We start from the raw sequence: 18,139 nt of genomic DNA, 5'->3' as shown, positions 1-18,139 counted from the left end.
TTTGAAGCTCTTCCAATTGTTATCACATCTCTCAACCCTGTCCTTAGATTCTCTGTCCGTCCATGAGAAAACTGAGGCCAATGGAAATTTGAGGACTTGTCCAAGGCCTCTGGGACCTGAGCAGAGAACCCCAGACATGGGGGCTCCTGACCCGGAGACAGGGCTCCCCCACCTCCATCCCATGCTTGCTGATCTTTTGCACCTGTGGGGCTCCAGGTTTGGGGGAGTAGCTTTCATAGGGAGCAAGGACGCTGCAGAAGTGGCTCAGGGACCAGGACTGGCAGTTAGGCCCACTTGTATATGGGCTTTGGGTGGGTCCCTCCAGGTGGTTGGGGCCTGGGTGATGAAGGTGATTTACCATGTCTCAGGGCAGTTTCGGGGGAGCTGAACTCTGGAGGATCTGAGCAGCTCGTGTGGCTTCCCCCAGGGAAAGTGTAGGGAAGGAAAAGCAAAACTCAGCAGCACCATCTGCGAGTGCCCAGGCTCTGAAGCCACATGCAGCCGAGTGTGCACTGCTCGGTGCCTGGAATTGGCCCATTTTCTGGTCTGGGTTTCCTTCCTTCTTACTGCAAAGCCTCCCAGCCAGTCAGGCAACACCCATCACTAGCCACTACGACTTAGTCTGGGCGTATTTGTGGAACTAGCTTGGGTGTTTGCCTTTTATTGTTTTCTTCCCTTTTAAATATGACAAAATGAATATGGTGGAAAAATCCAAACTATATGCATATGAATAGAATGAAAAGTAAAACTCTTCTAATTTCACTCAGAAGACGCACCATATAGTCTTTTTTCTTTCCTTTCTCACTTTCTTCAGGCCTTCACAAGCACACACAGCCTATACTTGTATATGGGTTTTTAAACAAATGGGATATTTACATATAGTTCTGCAAATTACTCCCCCCCCCAGAACAATAAGTACATTATGAACAACCAGCCTTGCTTATACAGAGGGTGGTACATTTTTCTAATCCTCTCATTCTGAGACACCTAAAATGTACAGAAAAAACACGAAGGGCAACTTAATATATAGGATTCATTTAAAAGAATTAGTCAATTCCTGCAACTGCTCTCCTTCTCCCCAGTGGACTTTTCCCTAATCATCTTGGGAGTCACTGCAAGACCAGCCTCGGAACATGCAAGGGAGGGGAAGGGCAAGACTCCACCGAGCCAGAACGATATCTGCCTGCTGCAGGCTGCTGTGAGAGGTGGCTCAGGCAGGCTGGGTGCAGGGAGGCCAGCGCCCAGAGGCTGAGTCTACAGAGCTGCAAGTCTCCTAGCCCAGCATCCACTCCCCTTGGAGGGGCTCTTCTAGTCAGCTGCAGGTGACAGGAGCAGCGGCAAATTCAGTGAAAGTGCAATGCTTTGCAATCGTTTCCCTTTCTGGAAATCCAGCGGCCAAGGGGTTTGCAAGGGCAGCTGTCTTGTTTAAATAGGGAACTTGAGTTCCTGTCTCACCAGCACATTCTCCCTGCAGATTCTACCCGGGGGCCACCCACAAGCATGTGGCTAAGCCAGATAGCTGTCCCCTGTCCCAGGAAGAGTGCATGCCAATCCTAGTCACTCAAAGGCTAAGGCCCAAACTCAGGTCTGAGCTGCTATCTAGACCAACCAGGTGGTGAGGAACAGAGAGAATCCAGGGCAGCTAGAGAGAGCACCAGGGGAAACTCGGTCTCTGCTCTCGAGTCCAGTCTGCAAAGGGAAAAGAGGGAAAAGTGAGGGCGTGACTCTGTGATGTTTTCTGAACATGGTGACACAGCATTTTGGTTGTGGTCAGAGCCCACAGGTAGCACATGTTTTGATTCATTCTGCTACATTTAGAACATCAAGTACTATTCTGCAGCCAGGGCACAACACTTTTCTAGGTTCTTTAGATGCACTGACTAATTTAATCCTCACAATCACCCTGGGTGTGAGAGGGTGCTTTTATGTTTCCCTGTTACACAGAGGGGAAAAGTGAGGCGGGGGAAGCTAAATAGTTTTCCTAGGTAGTGGCAGACACGGGATTTGAAGCCTACCCACCAGGCTGCATGCCTTCCTATGCCAATGTGGGGTTTCTCAAAATGTGTTTCTAACTTAACAAGCATATATGGAAATAAGGCTCCTTGTCACATATATCTTGGAAAGTCTAGCTGAAACAAAGATAAGCAGGCTTCTTTCATGCAAGACTTCTCATGGTCTTTCTGCACTAAAATGCATTTATGCTCTGCAAGAGGCATATGGTTTGCAGCATTTCCCTCAATTATGTGAACACAGAAATGTTTTCCGAGGAACATCTCATGAGATCAGTGTGTTCTGCTGACCACACTTTGAATAAATGCTGGCAAAGGGAGTTGTTAGGAACAGAGCTTAAGTTCTGGCTCTTGCCATTTAACTAACTTTAGCCCTCTGGAAACTGCTTAACCGAGCCTCAGTTTCCTCATTTGCAAAATGGGAATGATAGTCGTTTGTCCACCTCATGGAGCTGTTGTGAGGATTAAGTGCATGAGCCAAATTCTTAAGATGTGCCTGGCTCTAAGCATTCCATAAAAGGCAGCCATGAAAACACTTAGCAAGAATACTGAATAAGAAGAACAAGGGAATTATGAAAATTCCACTAAAAGGAGCAAAGAACCCTCATAACGATTATAACTTCTAAATGATCTTCACTAACAACAGCTCCTCCTGTCAGAAAAACATGAGAAACGTTTAACACAAAAGAAAATCTGAGAACACCATAGACTGCATTACATTCCGAGGGAAGGGGACACAAGGGAAACGGTTCTCCAAGAGCAGTTCAGGCAGAAAGTTTCCTTGGCAAAGAGGGTTCTCTGATACTGTAACAGACTCAGACCGAGGACAACACAAGCCAATTTCCTGAGCACTAAACCAAGCTGAGACGTCCTTCACAAGCAACAGAGCCAGGTACTGGAGCCACTGCGTCAGGGGAGAGGAGGGCGGTGCACACTTCGAGGGGATCAGTTCTCATAACTGAACTGAAAACAGCTTGGCATCAACAGGATGTCTTCCTGTTCCCGTCTTACGGGGTGACTCATGCATCTCCCATTTCACTTGCAGCCACTGTGGGAGAACTCTGTGCAGGAACTCTGCCTCCATGAGGCACCCCCTCCCTGCCTGACACAGCAACCCCCCTTCCGGTCATGCCTGCCAAACATGTGACAGTTGACAAACAATAAACCAAAAACTGCACTCCCCCCACTGCACCCCCCAAACCTCACCAAGCCACAGTGGAAGACTGTGGCTTCCTGAAGCAAGAGTGGAAGCCAAAGGCACACACAGCCCGAGCTTCCAGGACCCAGGGTACCTGAAGTAATTTGCTCCCAGTGGGCCAGAGTCGCTCTAAACACCGGACTTGCTTCCTGTTGTGCAACTATGTAAACAAACCTGTGCTGGGGCCAGGGCCAGCTGCACTGCGTGGCAGGGATGTGTGAGTAATGCAGCCACCTCGGCAGCCTCTGGGGGGGACCTGCTCGAACAGCCCACAGGCTCAGACTTGTGATGCCAACCCCAGGGGCAGGGGCCCCTCACAGGCAGTTTCTCTGCCAGTTTAGAGAAACTGTCCATGAGTATGGACAGGCAATGTCCTGGCAAGTACAGCCTGGGGAAGACAGGAGCCAGGAACATCAGGAGATGGGGTCTGAGTTGGGGAGGAATTAGAACCTAGGGGACTCCAGGAGGCTAAGCTCAGATTGGTTTCTTTGGGTTCGTAGGAGCCCTCGGTTTCTCCATGTATATGCAAGATGAGAGGAGCTTGTCTCTTTCTCCAGGGCCTCATCTGTGCAGGCGCCAAATGTCTCTGCTACCTAATGCCCATGGCAACATTGGAAAGGAAGCATCTCCCTGCCCATTTTGCACATAGGTAAACTGAGGCTTGGAGCAGGGAGCATGGCCATGGTCCATACTGGTGTTACACTGCGGAGTCGGGATTTAAACTCAGAACTGTGGATATTCAGAGATGTGTCCCATCCTGAAATTCGATATGGGCTTCTAAGCTTCCTTAAAATGATGTTTACAACTAAAATTGAGTCTTAATTTTCAACATGAGAATCACTCACTTGGTAAATGACCTACTGCATGTTACAAATTTCACCTTCCTCAACCCTTCTTTGACTACTTATTTGTTCACACTGCCACACGAAATGTGTTTAGGGAACTGTAAGTGGATTCTGAAATTAGTGAAAGCAAAGTCTAATAATCCTCGTATTAAATCATTAGCAAAATCAATCACTAAAGTAATTCCATGGCTAGGTATGAATGACGTGCTAAAGCAAGACCTTGGTCACTGGTCTGAGAAAAGTTGGTGCTGTGAGAACGGGCATAGGGGTGGTGGAGAGAGCTCAGGCCCAGCTTACGAAGGAGACCTATGGTATAACCAGGCACATTGGGTTAATTAGCTGCTTGATTTGTTCAAGTCACTTAATCCCACCCTCTTCCCTTTCTGCATCAATTAAAAAAAAGGGCTTGGATTAGATCTGTGTTTCCCATCCATTTCAGTAAAAAAGACTCCTTTTAATATACAAACGCTCACTGAACTTCCTCCCCTCCAAAGATAGTTGTTCTTTTGGAATCTATTGGTTATGAGAACACATAATGACAAAAAAATAACAGATATGTTGTTCTCTTTAACTGCAACATCTTCATTTACTTGAACGATGATAGTGCAGTGATGTTCAAGACATTATTTATTCAGCTTCTTGTCAGTGTGTGGCCCCTGTAAACATTCTCCCACCCTTTGCAATAAACTGTCTACTCTCTTTACCATCCTCTGCCCACAGATTTTGAACTTTTGGATTAAATGGCCTCACAGGTTCCTCTCAGTATCAAACTCTGATGTTATCATATGCCAATTATTTCTTAAGAAATTATACACCAGGTTTCTATTTTTTGCTAGGAATAATAAAGCAAATTTTCAGTTAAAGATTTTGACACTAAACCATATTCATTGTGCAACTAGATCCATTTACTCATCAGGTACATTCTGAATGTGTGTGCTGGGTATACAGAGGTGAGTAAAACAAACGTGGTCACTATGTTCCTGGAGCTTTGGTCTACGGCAAGTCTTTACCACAATCCTGAGCCCTTCCTCTTTTTAATCTCCAGCTTCAAACTCCCCCTGGAGACTCTGGCTTCTAATATCCACCTGCCAGCTCAACATCTCCGCTTGGATAACCACTTGAAATGCATCCCAAACTTAACACGTGTAAGGTTACCTCTGGCTTCCTCCCGCCAATGCTTGCCAAAATCCCATCCTCCCTTGGCATTCCCCATCTCTGAAATGGCAACATCATTTATCCAATGCTCAGGCCCAAAATACTTGGAGCCATCCCGGACTCCTTCCATCTCCAGAAGTCAATCTTGGAGAAAGCGCTGCTGGCACCCCTATAAAAACATGTCCTGAACCCAGCGGCTTTTTATTGCTTCCATGCCCCTAGCGTGGGCCAGGCCACACTCCTCTCTCCCCTCGACTCTGAGATGTTCTTTTAGCTAGCCTTTTCCATCTTGTTCTTGCTGCCCTACAGTCTACAGTCAGCAGCTGGAGCAAAGCTTTCTAAATTTAATCTGATCACACTATTCTTTTTGCTCAAAACCCTTCAGTGGCTTCCCATAATTCCTGGAATAATTCCAGAGACTTAGCATGGTTTAGGAGACCCTAGATCTGGCCACTGGCCACTCCTCCAGGCTTCTCTCCCACTCTCCTCCCCCTAATTCTTGTGGTCTCCTGGTTTTTTCCATAAACATGCCAGGCCTGCTTCCACCTCAGGGCTTTAGCATCTGCTATCTTCCTGCTTGGAATGCCCTTTCCTGAGGTATGTGTATGGGTTATTCTCTTTGTTCAGGATTCTGCTCACATCCCTTTTCTCAGGAAGGCATTTCATGATTGCCCTGCCTGAAAGAGCCTCCACTGTATTCTACCCATCCCTTTCATTCTTCTTACTCTGCTTCCATTTTCTTCTGAACAGGCTCACTCACTGCCTGGCATTCCATTCTATGTGTTTTTTGCCTGCCTCTGCCCCTAGAAACTGAGCTCCACGCGAGAGAGGTCTTTTTCCATCCTGGGCCAGTTCACCCCATCCTTAGGCAACCCAGGGGTCCCCCGCTCCTGGGAGGTCACCACACTGATGCCAGACTTAATGTGGACACCCACCTGGAATAGCATCCCACAGCCCAGAGTTCATGGGCTCACACAATCCTCCTACTCAGTCGCCTGAGTAGCTGGGACCATACAGCTTTCTACACACACTATCGCACCTGACAAGGTCTGTCTTCTTCAATGCTGTTTGCTCAGCTCCTGGAACAGTGCCTAGTAGGTATGTATGCATGTGTTGAATGAATGACCAAGTGAGAGAATACCATAAATATCATTTATTGAATGTATCTTATGTGCCAGTTTCTGTTTTACATGCTCTCTAATCCATATGCAAACCTGACAAGGTTTATAATATTATAACCATTTCACAAACAAGGAAACGCGCTCAGAATGTATATGTGCGCTGCCTGCGGTCTCAGTCACTGACTAGAAGAGACAGGGTTTGAACCTGGGTTTCAGTTGCAAATGTGAGATAAGAAACCAAGGGAATGGCAGAGTGTCTGGGTGGCTCAGTAACTCTGTCGGGTGGGCCTGTGGTTAGTGGGATCCTGATGCTTCTCTGAGAATGAGATCACAGAAACTATTATAGCAGCCACTGAAGTAGTAATAAGTCCTGAATGCATTTGGTGGTGATGACGGTGTCAGGGAACTCTGACCCCTGGCTGCCCAGTGGCTCAACCAGTCCTGGCCATGGCCGGTCCTCCACCAGCTCCTGCTTGTCTCTTATTAATAAGAGGTTCCAGGTTTGTTCAACTCAAGCCCATTCTCTAACCACGTGTGCAGCTCTCCTCAGGCCTGACTGACAGATCTGAAGCAGGTGGAAGGTGCCCAAGGAAGATGGGCAAGATGACCTTCAGGCAGAATGCCAGCCACCCCTAGCTTTTGGCTTGGGCTGGGCAGCACCACAGCGAGACCCTAAGGTCAAGTCCAGGCTTCAGCTTGTCAGGTTCTGAAAGCCCCTCAGTTGCCCTCAGAGGGGATCCTCTCAGGGGCTGACCCATGCTGGTCAAGCTCAAAGAGACAGACGGAAAAACCAGTAGGCTTGCTCCTCTGCACGGGGCAGCCCTCCCTGGGATCAGGTGCTTCAAGAAGGATGCCGGGCAAGACCCTGGGAGGCTACATAGGGAGCACGTGGTCTAAGCAAAGGGAGGTGAAAACAGTGAGATGGATCAGATGGGCTGTGGTGAGTCCCGCAGGCCACATGGGCTCACCTCTCGTGACCTCAGATTTAGCAGGTATCTGCCTAGACAGCTCAGTAAGCATCAACGGATTCTTCTCCCTTCCAGACTCCAGGCAGGCCACCTGCTTTCCATTAACACAGTCTGTCCTCAGCCAGGGGAACCCCAGGGGCCAGTTTCTGTTATACTCAGTCAGGCCATGATTAGAATTCTGGGCCTAGCTCTTCCTGCTCGGAGATCCTCTCCCTCTGGTGACATCTAGATGGTCCATCCCTCTACTGTGTTTGGATTTTTTTGCCAGTTTAGGACTCCGAAGGCCATCTTAATTCCAGGTTGTGCTACAGAACACAGCAAATCTCAACAGTGTCCTATCCACTGACCACCAATGCACAACACTACCACACAGGGACCAGCATGATCTTAATTCATCCTAAGTTTATTGGACACCTACTGTATGCCAGGACCCACATGAGGTACCAGGGATACAGCAGTGAGGGAAGGCTGGCATTCACAAGTGATAACATGTGTTGTGGGTATTGTATGGGGTTGTGCTCTATGCCAGGAAAATCACAGACCAAAAAAAAGGGGTTCTAAGTGGTCCAGGGCATCAGGGGTGGGCTTTTAGAAGTGGTGTTTAAGATCTAGGCCTTCAAAGCAGGAGCTGTTTCAGAGTTGTCGACTTGGAAAGTTAGAGGTTTACTCCTAATGATCCCCACCCCCCTTACTAAGAATATCTGGCAGATGATATTCAGTGGGGAGGGAAGTGTTATGTTTCCACTCCTGCAGGCTTGGAGCACCCCGGAGCTGGGCATGAAGCAGACACAGTGAGTTCAGATATTCCAGATCCACTGGCCTGCTGAAGATAAGCCTAACATGGCTGCGAGAGCCACTGTGAAACAAGAGTCACAACTCTTTCAAAGTGGCTTTTCAATCCTTTTCAAAAAGTATTTTACAAAGTTCATATCTTTTGAACCAATAATTCTAAACTAGGGAATTTATCCTTAGGAAATAATCCAGAGTAAAAGGCATGTGCATAGAGATATTTACTGCCATATTACTGGTTGAAAAATTAAAAATGAAGGAAAATAAATAAAAATGCACAAAACACAGAAATGGATAAATTAAGGTAGGTTAGCATGAGAGAGCACCCTACACCACTAAAGGTATACTTTTGAACACTGTACTGCTATATACAAATGTTTAGGATATCACATTAAGGAAACCATTTTTACCACTGTTACTCACAAGGCGAATAAAAACTATATATGCAGGGGCATCTGAGTAGCTCAGTCGGTTAAGCATCTGACTTCAGCTCAGGTAATGATCTCACAGTTTGTGGGTCTGGGCCCCACATTGGGCTCTGTGCTGACAGCTCAAAGCCTGGAGCTTGCTTCGGATTCTGTCTCTTTCTCTCTACCCCTCTTTGTCTCTCAAAAATAAATAAGGGTTAAAAAACTATATATGTAAATGGTCAAAGAGTGATTACAACATAGAAAGATGAAGTTCATTTGCCAAGGAAGAACTATGAATGTGCTTTTGCTATTGTTGTTTCAGCAATGGAACCAATAAAGACTATAACAAATAAATATAATCAAGTCTCCTATATTTCTTCCTCACTCAGCTAGAGCAGAGGCAAATTACTGCTTGCAGCAAGGTCAAATCCAGTCTGCTGTCAATTTTTGCAAATAAAATTTTATTGGAATATGAACATGCCCACTTGTTTATGCATTATTCATGGTTGTTTTCACCCTACAATGGCAGAACTGCATAGCTGTGACAGAGACTGCATGGTCCACAAAGCCTAAAATAATTACCATCCGGCCCTTTAAAGAACAAGTTTGCCCATGTCAGACACTGAGTAAGGAAAGATGATAACTTCATTCAGATATCCACTACATATATAATGTAACAGGTTCACCACGGATATGGATGAATAAAGAGGGTATCACCTGTTTTGTNTCGGATATGAAGGTCATGCATCAATTATATGGCTTCCTATCTAATTTGGACCTCAATTCATTTTTATAAATTACACACTGGAGAAAGGAGACAGAAAAATACTTATTAAAGATTATTAGTGCTGAAAACTAAAAAGCATTTCTGATGATTTAAATATTTTTTGTTTGTTTTTAAAACTTTTTTTTTAGTTGGTTTATTTTGAGAGAGAGACAGACAGACAGACAGACAGAAAGCGCACACGAATGGGGGAGGGGCAGAGAGGGAGGGTGAGAGAGTATCCCAAGAGAGAATCAACAGAACAGAGCCCAACGCGGGACTTGAACCCATGAAACATGAGATCATGACCTGAGCTGAAATCATTAGTCAGACACTTATGTTACTGAGCCACCCAGGTACCCCTTGTTTGCTATTTAAAGCTCTTTTGGTCTTTGAGAAGAATAAACAAGTTAGAATTCCTGGCTATTCTAAATGATTGCACACCTGGACTTCAAGGCCACCACCTTTTCAGGTAAGGTCATTGCCATGTGCAGCCAACACGGACTTTTCTTCCAAGCTGTTCCTTATTGCTCTACAAAAACGCATTGACCCTGGAAGAAAGTTCACTGTATTCTAACTGAAGTCCCTACCAAGATGTTACCTGTGCTGTTAACTGCCTGGCATCTGTTTCCTTTGTTTGCAAAGAGGGGAAAGATCAGAGCCCAAGCTTGAGGGCTAACAGCTGGTTCTCAGATTTTGGAAGAGCTGGGAGCACACCCAACAGGAAGTGACCACCAAAGTTACAAATTGCTCTTTGGTTCCATCATTCTTAGAGTTTATCACAATTAAACTAGCTGCCTGACATTAGAACAAGTTATTGAAAAAATGTTATATTGTCTAAGGACAAACTCTAAAATCAAGAAAGTCAAAATTCACAACCGGCCAGCTGGAAGTCTGGAGCTGGCCTGCAGACTTGTTTTATTTGGCCCACAGAGAATTAGTTTTTAAAAAAAAACAACAGTGCCAACATTTTAAAATTAAGAGTTTTCACATAAAAATCCAGATTCCTGGCTTCTTTACAGAGTACATATTCCCACGTGGCTGCTGGGCTAGGGCTGAGGAGCAGATGCTCCCAGGGTAGGTGGGTCTCACTCACTGCTACCCTGTCCTGGTCTGAGTCCTACAGCATGTGAGTTTCTGCCCATGGGGTAAAAGATGTTCTGGAAAGTTGTTTCAGTGTTTCAAGCAGGTAATGGGACCCAAACTTCAAAGTGCTGAGATATCCTCTTCTTAGAGGTGGCATAAATGAGGGGTAACTGGCCAGAGACAGATTCTCCCACACCCTTTCAGAAATCACTTGAGTAAGGGCAGTCACAAAAAAAGACTCCTCCACAACAATGTGCACTAATATCAAGAAACGTTTTCTCCTCATGCCCCCAGTCTCTGTTTACTTTCCCTGACGATTCCCCAATTGTCCTATTTTTATTCATTTAATAAGCATGTGCTGGGTTTCCTCTGGCGACAAGCCACTATTCTATATATTCACAAAGAATTTAGGAATTCTGTGATCCCAAGGATTTGAAAAATTCAGCTGAGAAGAAAATACCCACACAAACCAAAGAGGAACTAACAGCCCTATTCTGTGCCAGGCACTGTGCTCAGAGCTTTTATCCTCACATTACACCATGAGATAAGGATGATTATTATCTTGAGAGGAATATATTTTAGAGCTTTAAATGATATAGAGTCCAAAGAAGCTGAAGAAAAAGAAAAACAGTGCAAAACACTGTGTAAAAAGCAACACACACCACCTAAAAAAGAAAAGAGAAACAGAAAAGGAATATTTTTGGTTATAAACAAAGTCACTAATCTCAGTGAAAGAATGCTAGCAAATTATACCATGTGATTGGTCCTGATGTCGAAGAGTGCTATTTTCTCTTTGGAACATACAATGATTTTTGGAACATACAATGATTTTTGATGGTCAGAGACATAAATNTGAAAGAATGCTAGCAAATTATACCATGTGATTGGTCCTGATGTCGAAGAGTGCTATTTTCTCTTTGGAACATACAATGATTTTTGATGGTCAGAGACATAAAATGTTTAATAATAATTATTTGATGTGTGTTAGAAGACATTAATTGATGTGTGTTAGAAAAAGATAATCACACACTAGACCAATAGTTTTCTTGAAGATATTGCTTAAGGCTAACTTAGAAACTGAGTTAAGTTGAAATAGATTTAAAGAAAAACAGTAAACATATACTATTAGATGCTATGCAGGTATGATAAATACTCTTGGCAGTGGCAGGCAAAATACTGCTGTTTTGCTCATTAGAAGAGTAAAGTCACAAGCTGTCTGCTTATTAATCAGAACACAGGTCTCTGATCATGAAGGGCAAAATTCAGAGTACTGATGGATTCAGGAAGGATAAAATCTCTGGGTGGTGGTATCACGAAAGCCACCTTCCAGGGTCTGAAGGAGGGAAGGAAGAGGAGAAGCAGGGTGGAAAGAAAACAAAATGCTGTGTGGTATTTTGGGAATCTGGATCCTGGATTCTCAGCATCAAGATTTAGTATGCGCTGTACCTAGTATCTGAAGTGGAAGCAAGGTTCTTCTTGCATAGGAAACCTGGGCAGCCCATCATCATCAACATGGTTAAATAAAGCAAGATGCAACAAATTTTTGTGAACAAATAATGAAAACTGTACCTAATCCCGTGGCATGAATGATTTTGTCAGCAGGTGATGGAGATTTTTTATTTGTGCTGGCACAGACAGCGGGACCTCCAGATACGGTTGGTTGGATTAGGAAGGGACAGGCCAAAATGGCTCTGGACAGCAGTACCCTGTGCAAGGCGAGGCCCCAGGGAAAGAAGACAGTTTAGGTTACTCATATCTGCCTAAGTCTGAATTTGCTTCCTGACTCTGTCACCAAAACAAAACCCAAAAAGACAAAACAAACAGCCACCCCCTGAATGCCCCTATTTAAATTTAAGAACTATTTTTAAGACTTCAGAAAATTCAATTAATCATAATTAGTTTATAATTATTATAATTACTAATTAGTAATATAATTAATAAAGGTGTCTGTAATGCTCTTGGAAGCAGGAGCTAAGTTATGAGGCAGGCCGGTCTTCTAGCTTTCTTCGCAAGTATTGCTCCCTCAGAGATTTGGGGAACATAGATTGGATGGTAAATAATTTTTTGGAAATGTATTGAGATGGAGAAAATGGTATTTACCTGTATGTAGAGTACTGAAAATGGTCAGTACTGTAACAATGTAATAAGCCACTTAAGGTGTGTGTGTGAGAGACAGAGAGAGAAGGGAGGAAGTAGGGGGGTGGGGTCCCCAAAGGATATGGTTTGAATAATGAGAATACTACTAAGGATAATCTCAACAGTATTTCCTGGGCTCTTACTATGTAGCAGGCACTGTGCTAAATGCTATATAAGGACTAACTTATTTAACCTTCACACTGATCCTATGGGTGGGGACACCTGCTATCTTTCCCTCTTGACATAGGGAGAAACTAAAGCACAAAGCAATTAAGTAAACTGGAGCTAGCAAGCTGAGATCTGACCTTAGGTAGACAAACTCTAAACCTTTGCTCTTAAATGAGAGTTCCTCGGCTACATTCTGAGTGAGATGGTTCCAGGTTAAGCAGCAGGGTTTTTGAACTGGTCAACTGCTACATGTGAGTCTAGAACCCAAGTCAACATTCTCAGATGTCCCAGGAAAGGCAACAGCTACCTGTGGTGTTTCTTATTCACTAAGGCCTCACTGTAGTACTCAGGTACCTCTCCACCTGACTAATTTTCAGGTAAGTAGGGAATGTTCGTGAAAAGCGGTGCCAATTTGTAACCTGCAGAGGGCTTGCATATCTTACTTAGCTCAGCATTACAGAAACAGATGGAGACAAGGCTTGGGTCCAGAACCATGAATGTGTAACCTCTACCCACTGAGCGGCTGGTAGGACTGGGGTGTTTTTGTGAGGAGCTATGGAAATATAGTCTTGCATCTTCACTACAACCCTATGAAGTATGCATTAGTCCCATAGTCCCATAGTATGCATACTATGAAGTATGCATTTTACAGATGGGAAGAATGATTTTGGGCCAAATCCCACACCTACTAAAGGGTAGATCTGGGATTTGAACCTAGGCCTCTCTGGTTCCAAATCTTCTGTCCCTCATAGCACATTGCCTAAGGGAAAATGTGATCCCATTTAGCAGCCTGGAGTAGTGGCTAAGTTCGTAGACTGGAGCCAGGCTGTCTGGGCTTGACCAGCTCTGCACCTTACTAATTGTATGACTGAGGGCAAGTTACTTATTATCTCTGTGCCTCTTTTCTCATCTGCAAGATGAGGGTAATAATTGTACCTGTCCTCTCAGGGTGTATTGAGGGGTGAATGAGTTAATGTTTGTAAAGTGTTTGGAACAGTGCTTGGCACAGAGTAAATATTTCATAAATGTTGTGAAATAAAATAAAAAGCTCTCTTACGTGGGCACCTACACACAGCTGACAAACCAAGCAGGGCATAATGGATATATTATCCATGGAAAACGTATTGAAATTCACTCTTGCAGTGGTCAAGTTGCAAGCCCACCATGGACACCGGCTGTGCGACCCAGCAGGCTTTTGATTTGAATTGCTGAGTTGAAAGAATACATTTAGAATAGAGTTCTAGGCTTTAGTCCCAGACCTGACAATTAGCTGTGCAACTGGGAAAAGGCACTGTATTCTCTTGGGCCCCAAATCCACCTGCGTTAAAAGCTGCTGGGACCTTTGTGACCAGGATGCACAGCACAGGGAGAGAATGAGGACAGAAACCGGGACAAGGGCCCCGTTCTGGTTCTTCCACGTAGCAATTTTGTAACTTTCGATCAATGGCTTCATGTCTTTGACTTTTAATTTTCTCTCCTCGAAGATGAAGAAAATAGCACCTGTCTCCCTTACCCCACAGCATTAGGGAAGAAGAAGGAGAGCAAATTTGAGGGCCCCTCTGCAAAGATTGTTCTACAAAAGCATCTCCTATTTCTAGGTAGCAGTTGGACACTTAAGAAATATTTGTGGAAATGATTTGATCACTTACTATGGTCTGGAATAACCCCCTTATTACTTGTCTCTCTGTTCCCTTAGAATCCGAGGTCTCTGAAGGCAGAATATCTCTATCACCCTGCACTTGGTGAAAAGTAAGCACTTAAGTATTTATTAACTGAATTTGCGGAATGTAGAAATATGTGAATCAGTGAATAAATGACTTAAAAAAACTGATCTAAAGATTTTAATTAAAGCCCTAAGTATAGATTAAACGAAGGAAAGATATGAAAGTATAAAGCTCTCCTGTATCACCTAACTCCTCTGAATTCTTTTCTTTGGGGAATTGGTTTGGTAGAGGAAAGGCAGAGTTAAGATGCTATAAAGAGGTTAAATTGACATACTCAGCAGGTACGCTGACTTTCTAAAGCTGAATACCAACTGAGATAATTAAAGGCCAGAGCCTTCTCCTTTTTTTAAAAATTGACTCCCCTATAAACTACCTGCTGACAAAGGCATAATTAAGTTGACTCCTGTAAGAATACATAAGGAAACTTTTCTCTTCCATTCTTAATTAAAAAAAAAAAAAAGTTTCCATTTCCCCCCAAGCTCACCGAGCTCTCAAATGCACTATAACTAAAAGGAAAGTTACAAAACACTTTTTGTTGTTTTCTTTCTTTTTTTTAAAATTAAGCCTGCAACATCCTTTCTTCCCAGTACTCAACTGTCAGAGGTTTGGAAGTGGCTTGTGCTGGGGAAGGCGTCACGAGGGAGGCAGCTACCCAGGGGAAGAGGTGGTCAAACCAGCTCTTCAGTGACGGATGGAGAAACGCCCATGAGCCTCCTTCATGACTGTCTGTCTGTGTGGCCCAAAATAAAATCTGTGATTTTTTTACACTGTTCTAAAAATAGGAGTTTGGCTTAAATTCACCAGTTGGTGTTCTGATTTTTAAATTATGTTCAAAAAAATCATGCTTAATCTAGTGAGTAGCGGTAAGTAATTCAGAGAGATTGCATTTTTTTTTTTATTTTAAGGTTCTAAAACATTTATTCTTTCAGAATCTGGGGAAGGTGAAAGGTGATAATAGATGTGGTAGGCTTCAGCTCCAATTTGAGAGCAAAAGGCTGCTAAACATCCCTAAGGCAAGTAACATATTAAAAGTATTTTGGAGAGGGCGAGTGCAGGGTGGGAGAGGGGGGACTAGAATTCACTCAAAATGAATGGAAGAAAAACTGATGAGATTCAACTTCTATTTTTCCTGATGTCATTTCTGGAACCAACTTTCATGCACATGAAACTGGAAATAATTTATAACGGGCAGCTTTAAGAGCACAAAAGATTTTCTGAGTGTTGGGTGTTCAAAGATTTGGTCTTCGGGATGAGATTTTTAAAGTCTCCCTCATTAGATGCCAGTGATAATCTATTTCAAGAAATATGTGCTATTACTGCATCTTAATAAATGAAGATTAATTTCACATGAAATGGTCTTAAAAGGCTTTCCTCTGCCGGGAGTGGGGTGAGGGGGGAGTGCTGTAAGAACAAAGTATGAATGGTATCCTGCTTTTGGAAAGACTGAAGTACCTTCAACAATTGATTTCACTTGTGAATTTTGGCAACACAGTTTTCAGCTAATCTCTAGAGTATAAAGATTTGGAATTTTGTGTGTGGGGGGGTAGCATCATGTATGACCCATGAAAACCACCATCTTTTCTCCCCCTCTCCCCGGAACAAACACCCACAAACCAATGGGGATGCTCTGAAGGTTAAACTGGCTAGTTCAATTGTCCAGGAATGTACGCTATGCAAACAATGTCGGCTCCCTGTGCCAAGGCAGAGATACCAGGGGACTTGAGGCCACTGGCCAGGAGGAGAAGGATGGTGGGGCATAGTTCTATTCACTGGGGCAGAATGGGAACATGCAGAGAGTGGCTACAATGTTTCACTCTCCTAATCTGCAAAAGACAAATAGTTACAGAACTTGCTATATTAAAACCAGAGACTGTTAGTCTGTAGAGGGAAGGGGAGGGTGGGCAGGGCTGAAGAGCTTTCCTTTTAGGGGAAAAAAAAGTTGGGGCGGGGGGAGGGAGAATCTGCAAAGTGGACTACAATTCACTTTTAAAAAGATTCTTCTGCTTGCAAAACGGTTCTTTTGAAGAGGGTAAGTCCTGGGTATTTAGGAGTTTGGTTAAAGATCAATAAAGAAATCCCTGGCTTTTCAGATGCTGGTGGCACAGAAACTAGTGTCAGGAGGCAGGCTGCCAAATCAAAGATCAATGTGATAGGAAGGTCAGAGAAGCCCAACAAGGGTACCACTGGTTTCTGGGAAGACTCAGTTTACTTTGCAAAAAACTCCTTTATGCATTTTTTTTTCTTCACAGGGAACACTGGGATGTGGGATCTTCAATCCAGACAGCAAGAAGGGGGCAGGAAGCAGAAGACTGGGGGGGAGGGTGTGGGAAGTATATAGTGTATATGTATATATAGTAACAAAAATATGAATGGCCTGTCATGGAGGCTGCTTGCTTGCAGCATCTCTCCTTGGGGAGACGAGTGTTTTATTTGTGCCCTGTTGGAGCTCCTGAAATAATTAACATGCGCTGCCATTCTTGTTTTTCCAGTGGTGATTTCATCCAGTCCTTGTAGAAACTCAAAATTAAATGTCACGGTTTTGTCTTTGGGAAAGCAAAACTCTCCTCCAGACAAGAGTTCTGCATACCGCCGTGAGCGCGTGAGATCTGAAACGTTTGCAGACTGCTAATCATTAACACACTGCTTTTGAAGCCAGGACTGCCCCTTTCTTTGCTGACTATCTCGTTTCCTTCTGCTGGGTCCTGCCCTGTCCCAGTTTACTTTCTGTTTCTCCCACTCATTTCCATGCATTCTTCCGCCACACACGCGAAGTCCTGAATAGCCTCTCCCTCTCTGCCGGCCAACTGAACACTTCCCTCACTAACCCTCCTTTTTCAAAATAAATTCATCTCTGACTTATTTTTCCAATGCCTCTCCCTCTTCTCACTCCCCTGGGGGTGTCTGGGTGGGGGTGGGGGTGCAGGGGGACGCTCTCCTCCTTCCCAAGTAACACAGGAGAATAAAGTAGAAGGTAGGTCTGTAAGCAATGGTAAATAAAACTGTGTCTAAGAGGAAGCATAGTCTGCTAATGAAATGTGGAGGTAGCCAGATCTGGGTTTGGATACTGGCTTTGTCATTTACTAGCAGGGAGGCTGTGGATAGGTTACCAACCTTCCTAAACCTGGGTTGCCTCATTGGCAAAATGGAGATAATAATGTAAAAACTCCTCCAGGGCTCTAAGGACAATGAGATGAAGCATATGAAGTGCTTCCAGTTCCTGGAACATAGTAAACACTCAGCAAAAGTGTGCTTCGTTATCATTGCTACTACTATTATTATTATAATGTAAACACTCTGGAGAGAACCTGCACCCCCTTCCCCTGTTGCCTAAGGTGGAACAAGGGATCAGTGCTTCTAAACACTCAAGAATAGTTCCTTAAGTAAGACTTGGATTACAATTTGCTGATCTGTAGCCCCTGGGAAGCACTTCTCGGAGGCAACGTGCAGAACATAGCAAAGGGCCTATTTTTAGGCGTTTCCAATCAGAACACAGTGGTTGATCTGGATGGCTACCTGGCAGCCCGGCCACAGCCCAGNCCAGTCCTGAGAAAAATGAAAAGCAGTAGCTTCTCCATACAAATAAGGGCAAGGACCCTGCCTGCTGTTACTGAGTCACTCGTTAAGGTTTGTTCCATTTGTAGACTCTCCCAGAAAATGACACAAAACACACAAAGTCAGGTTCCAAATCTCAGAAAGGCTGATTCACCAGGGTGTGCTTCAGAGCTGGAACTTTGGGGATGGGAGGTATACACCACAGCCTAGCCTAC

The 18,139-nt window shown here is 44.2% G+C and overlaps 1 protein-coding gene across 3 annotated transcripts in view; it reads right to left on the bottom strand.

Moving 5' to 3' along the window:
* The window catches only part of GNG12 (G protein subunit gamma 12), a 128,777-nt gene that overhangs the window by 29,189 nt on the left and 81,449 nt on the right, over positions 1 to 18,139 (bottom strand). The window contains exon 1 of one of the 3 annotated variants that reach the window (XM_077776346.1): positions 1,610 to 1,689. The exons of the other annotated variants lie outside the window; for them this stretch is intronic. The gene's annotated coding sequence lies outside the window, so the exon portion shown is untranslated. Of the gene's footprint in view, positions 1 to 1,609; positions 1,690 to 18,139 lie in introns of those variants that run through there. 3 annotated transcript variants of the gene reach the window in all.

Source organism: Crocuta crocuta, unplaced genomic scaffold, assembly GCF_008692635.1.
Source record: "Crocuta crocuta isolate KB4526 unplaced genomic scaffold, BGI_CrCroc_1.0 scaffold17, whole genome shotgun sequence".
Lineage (NCBI taxonomy): Eukaryota > Metazoa > Chordata > Mammalia > Carnivora > Hyaenidae > Crocuta > Crocuta crocuta.
This window is presented reverse-complemented; position numbering and strand designations above follow the sequence as displayed.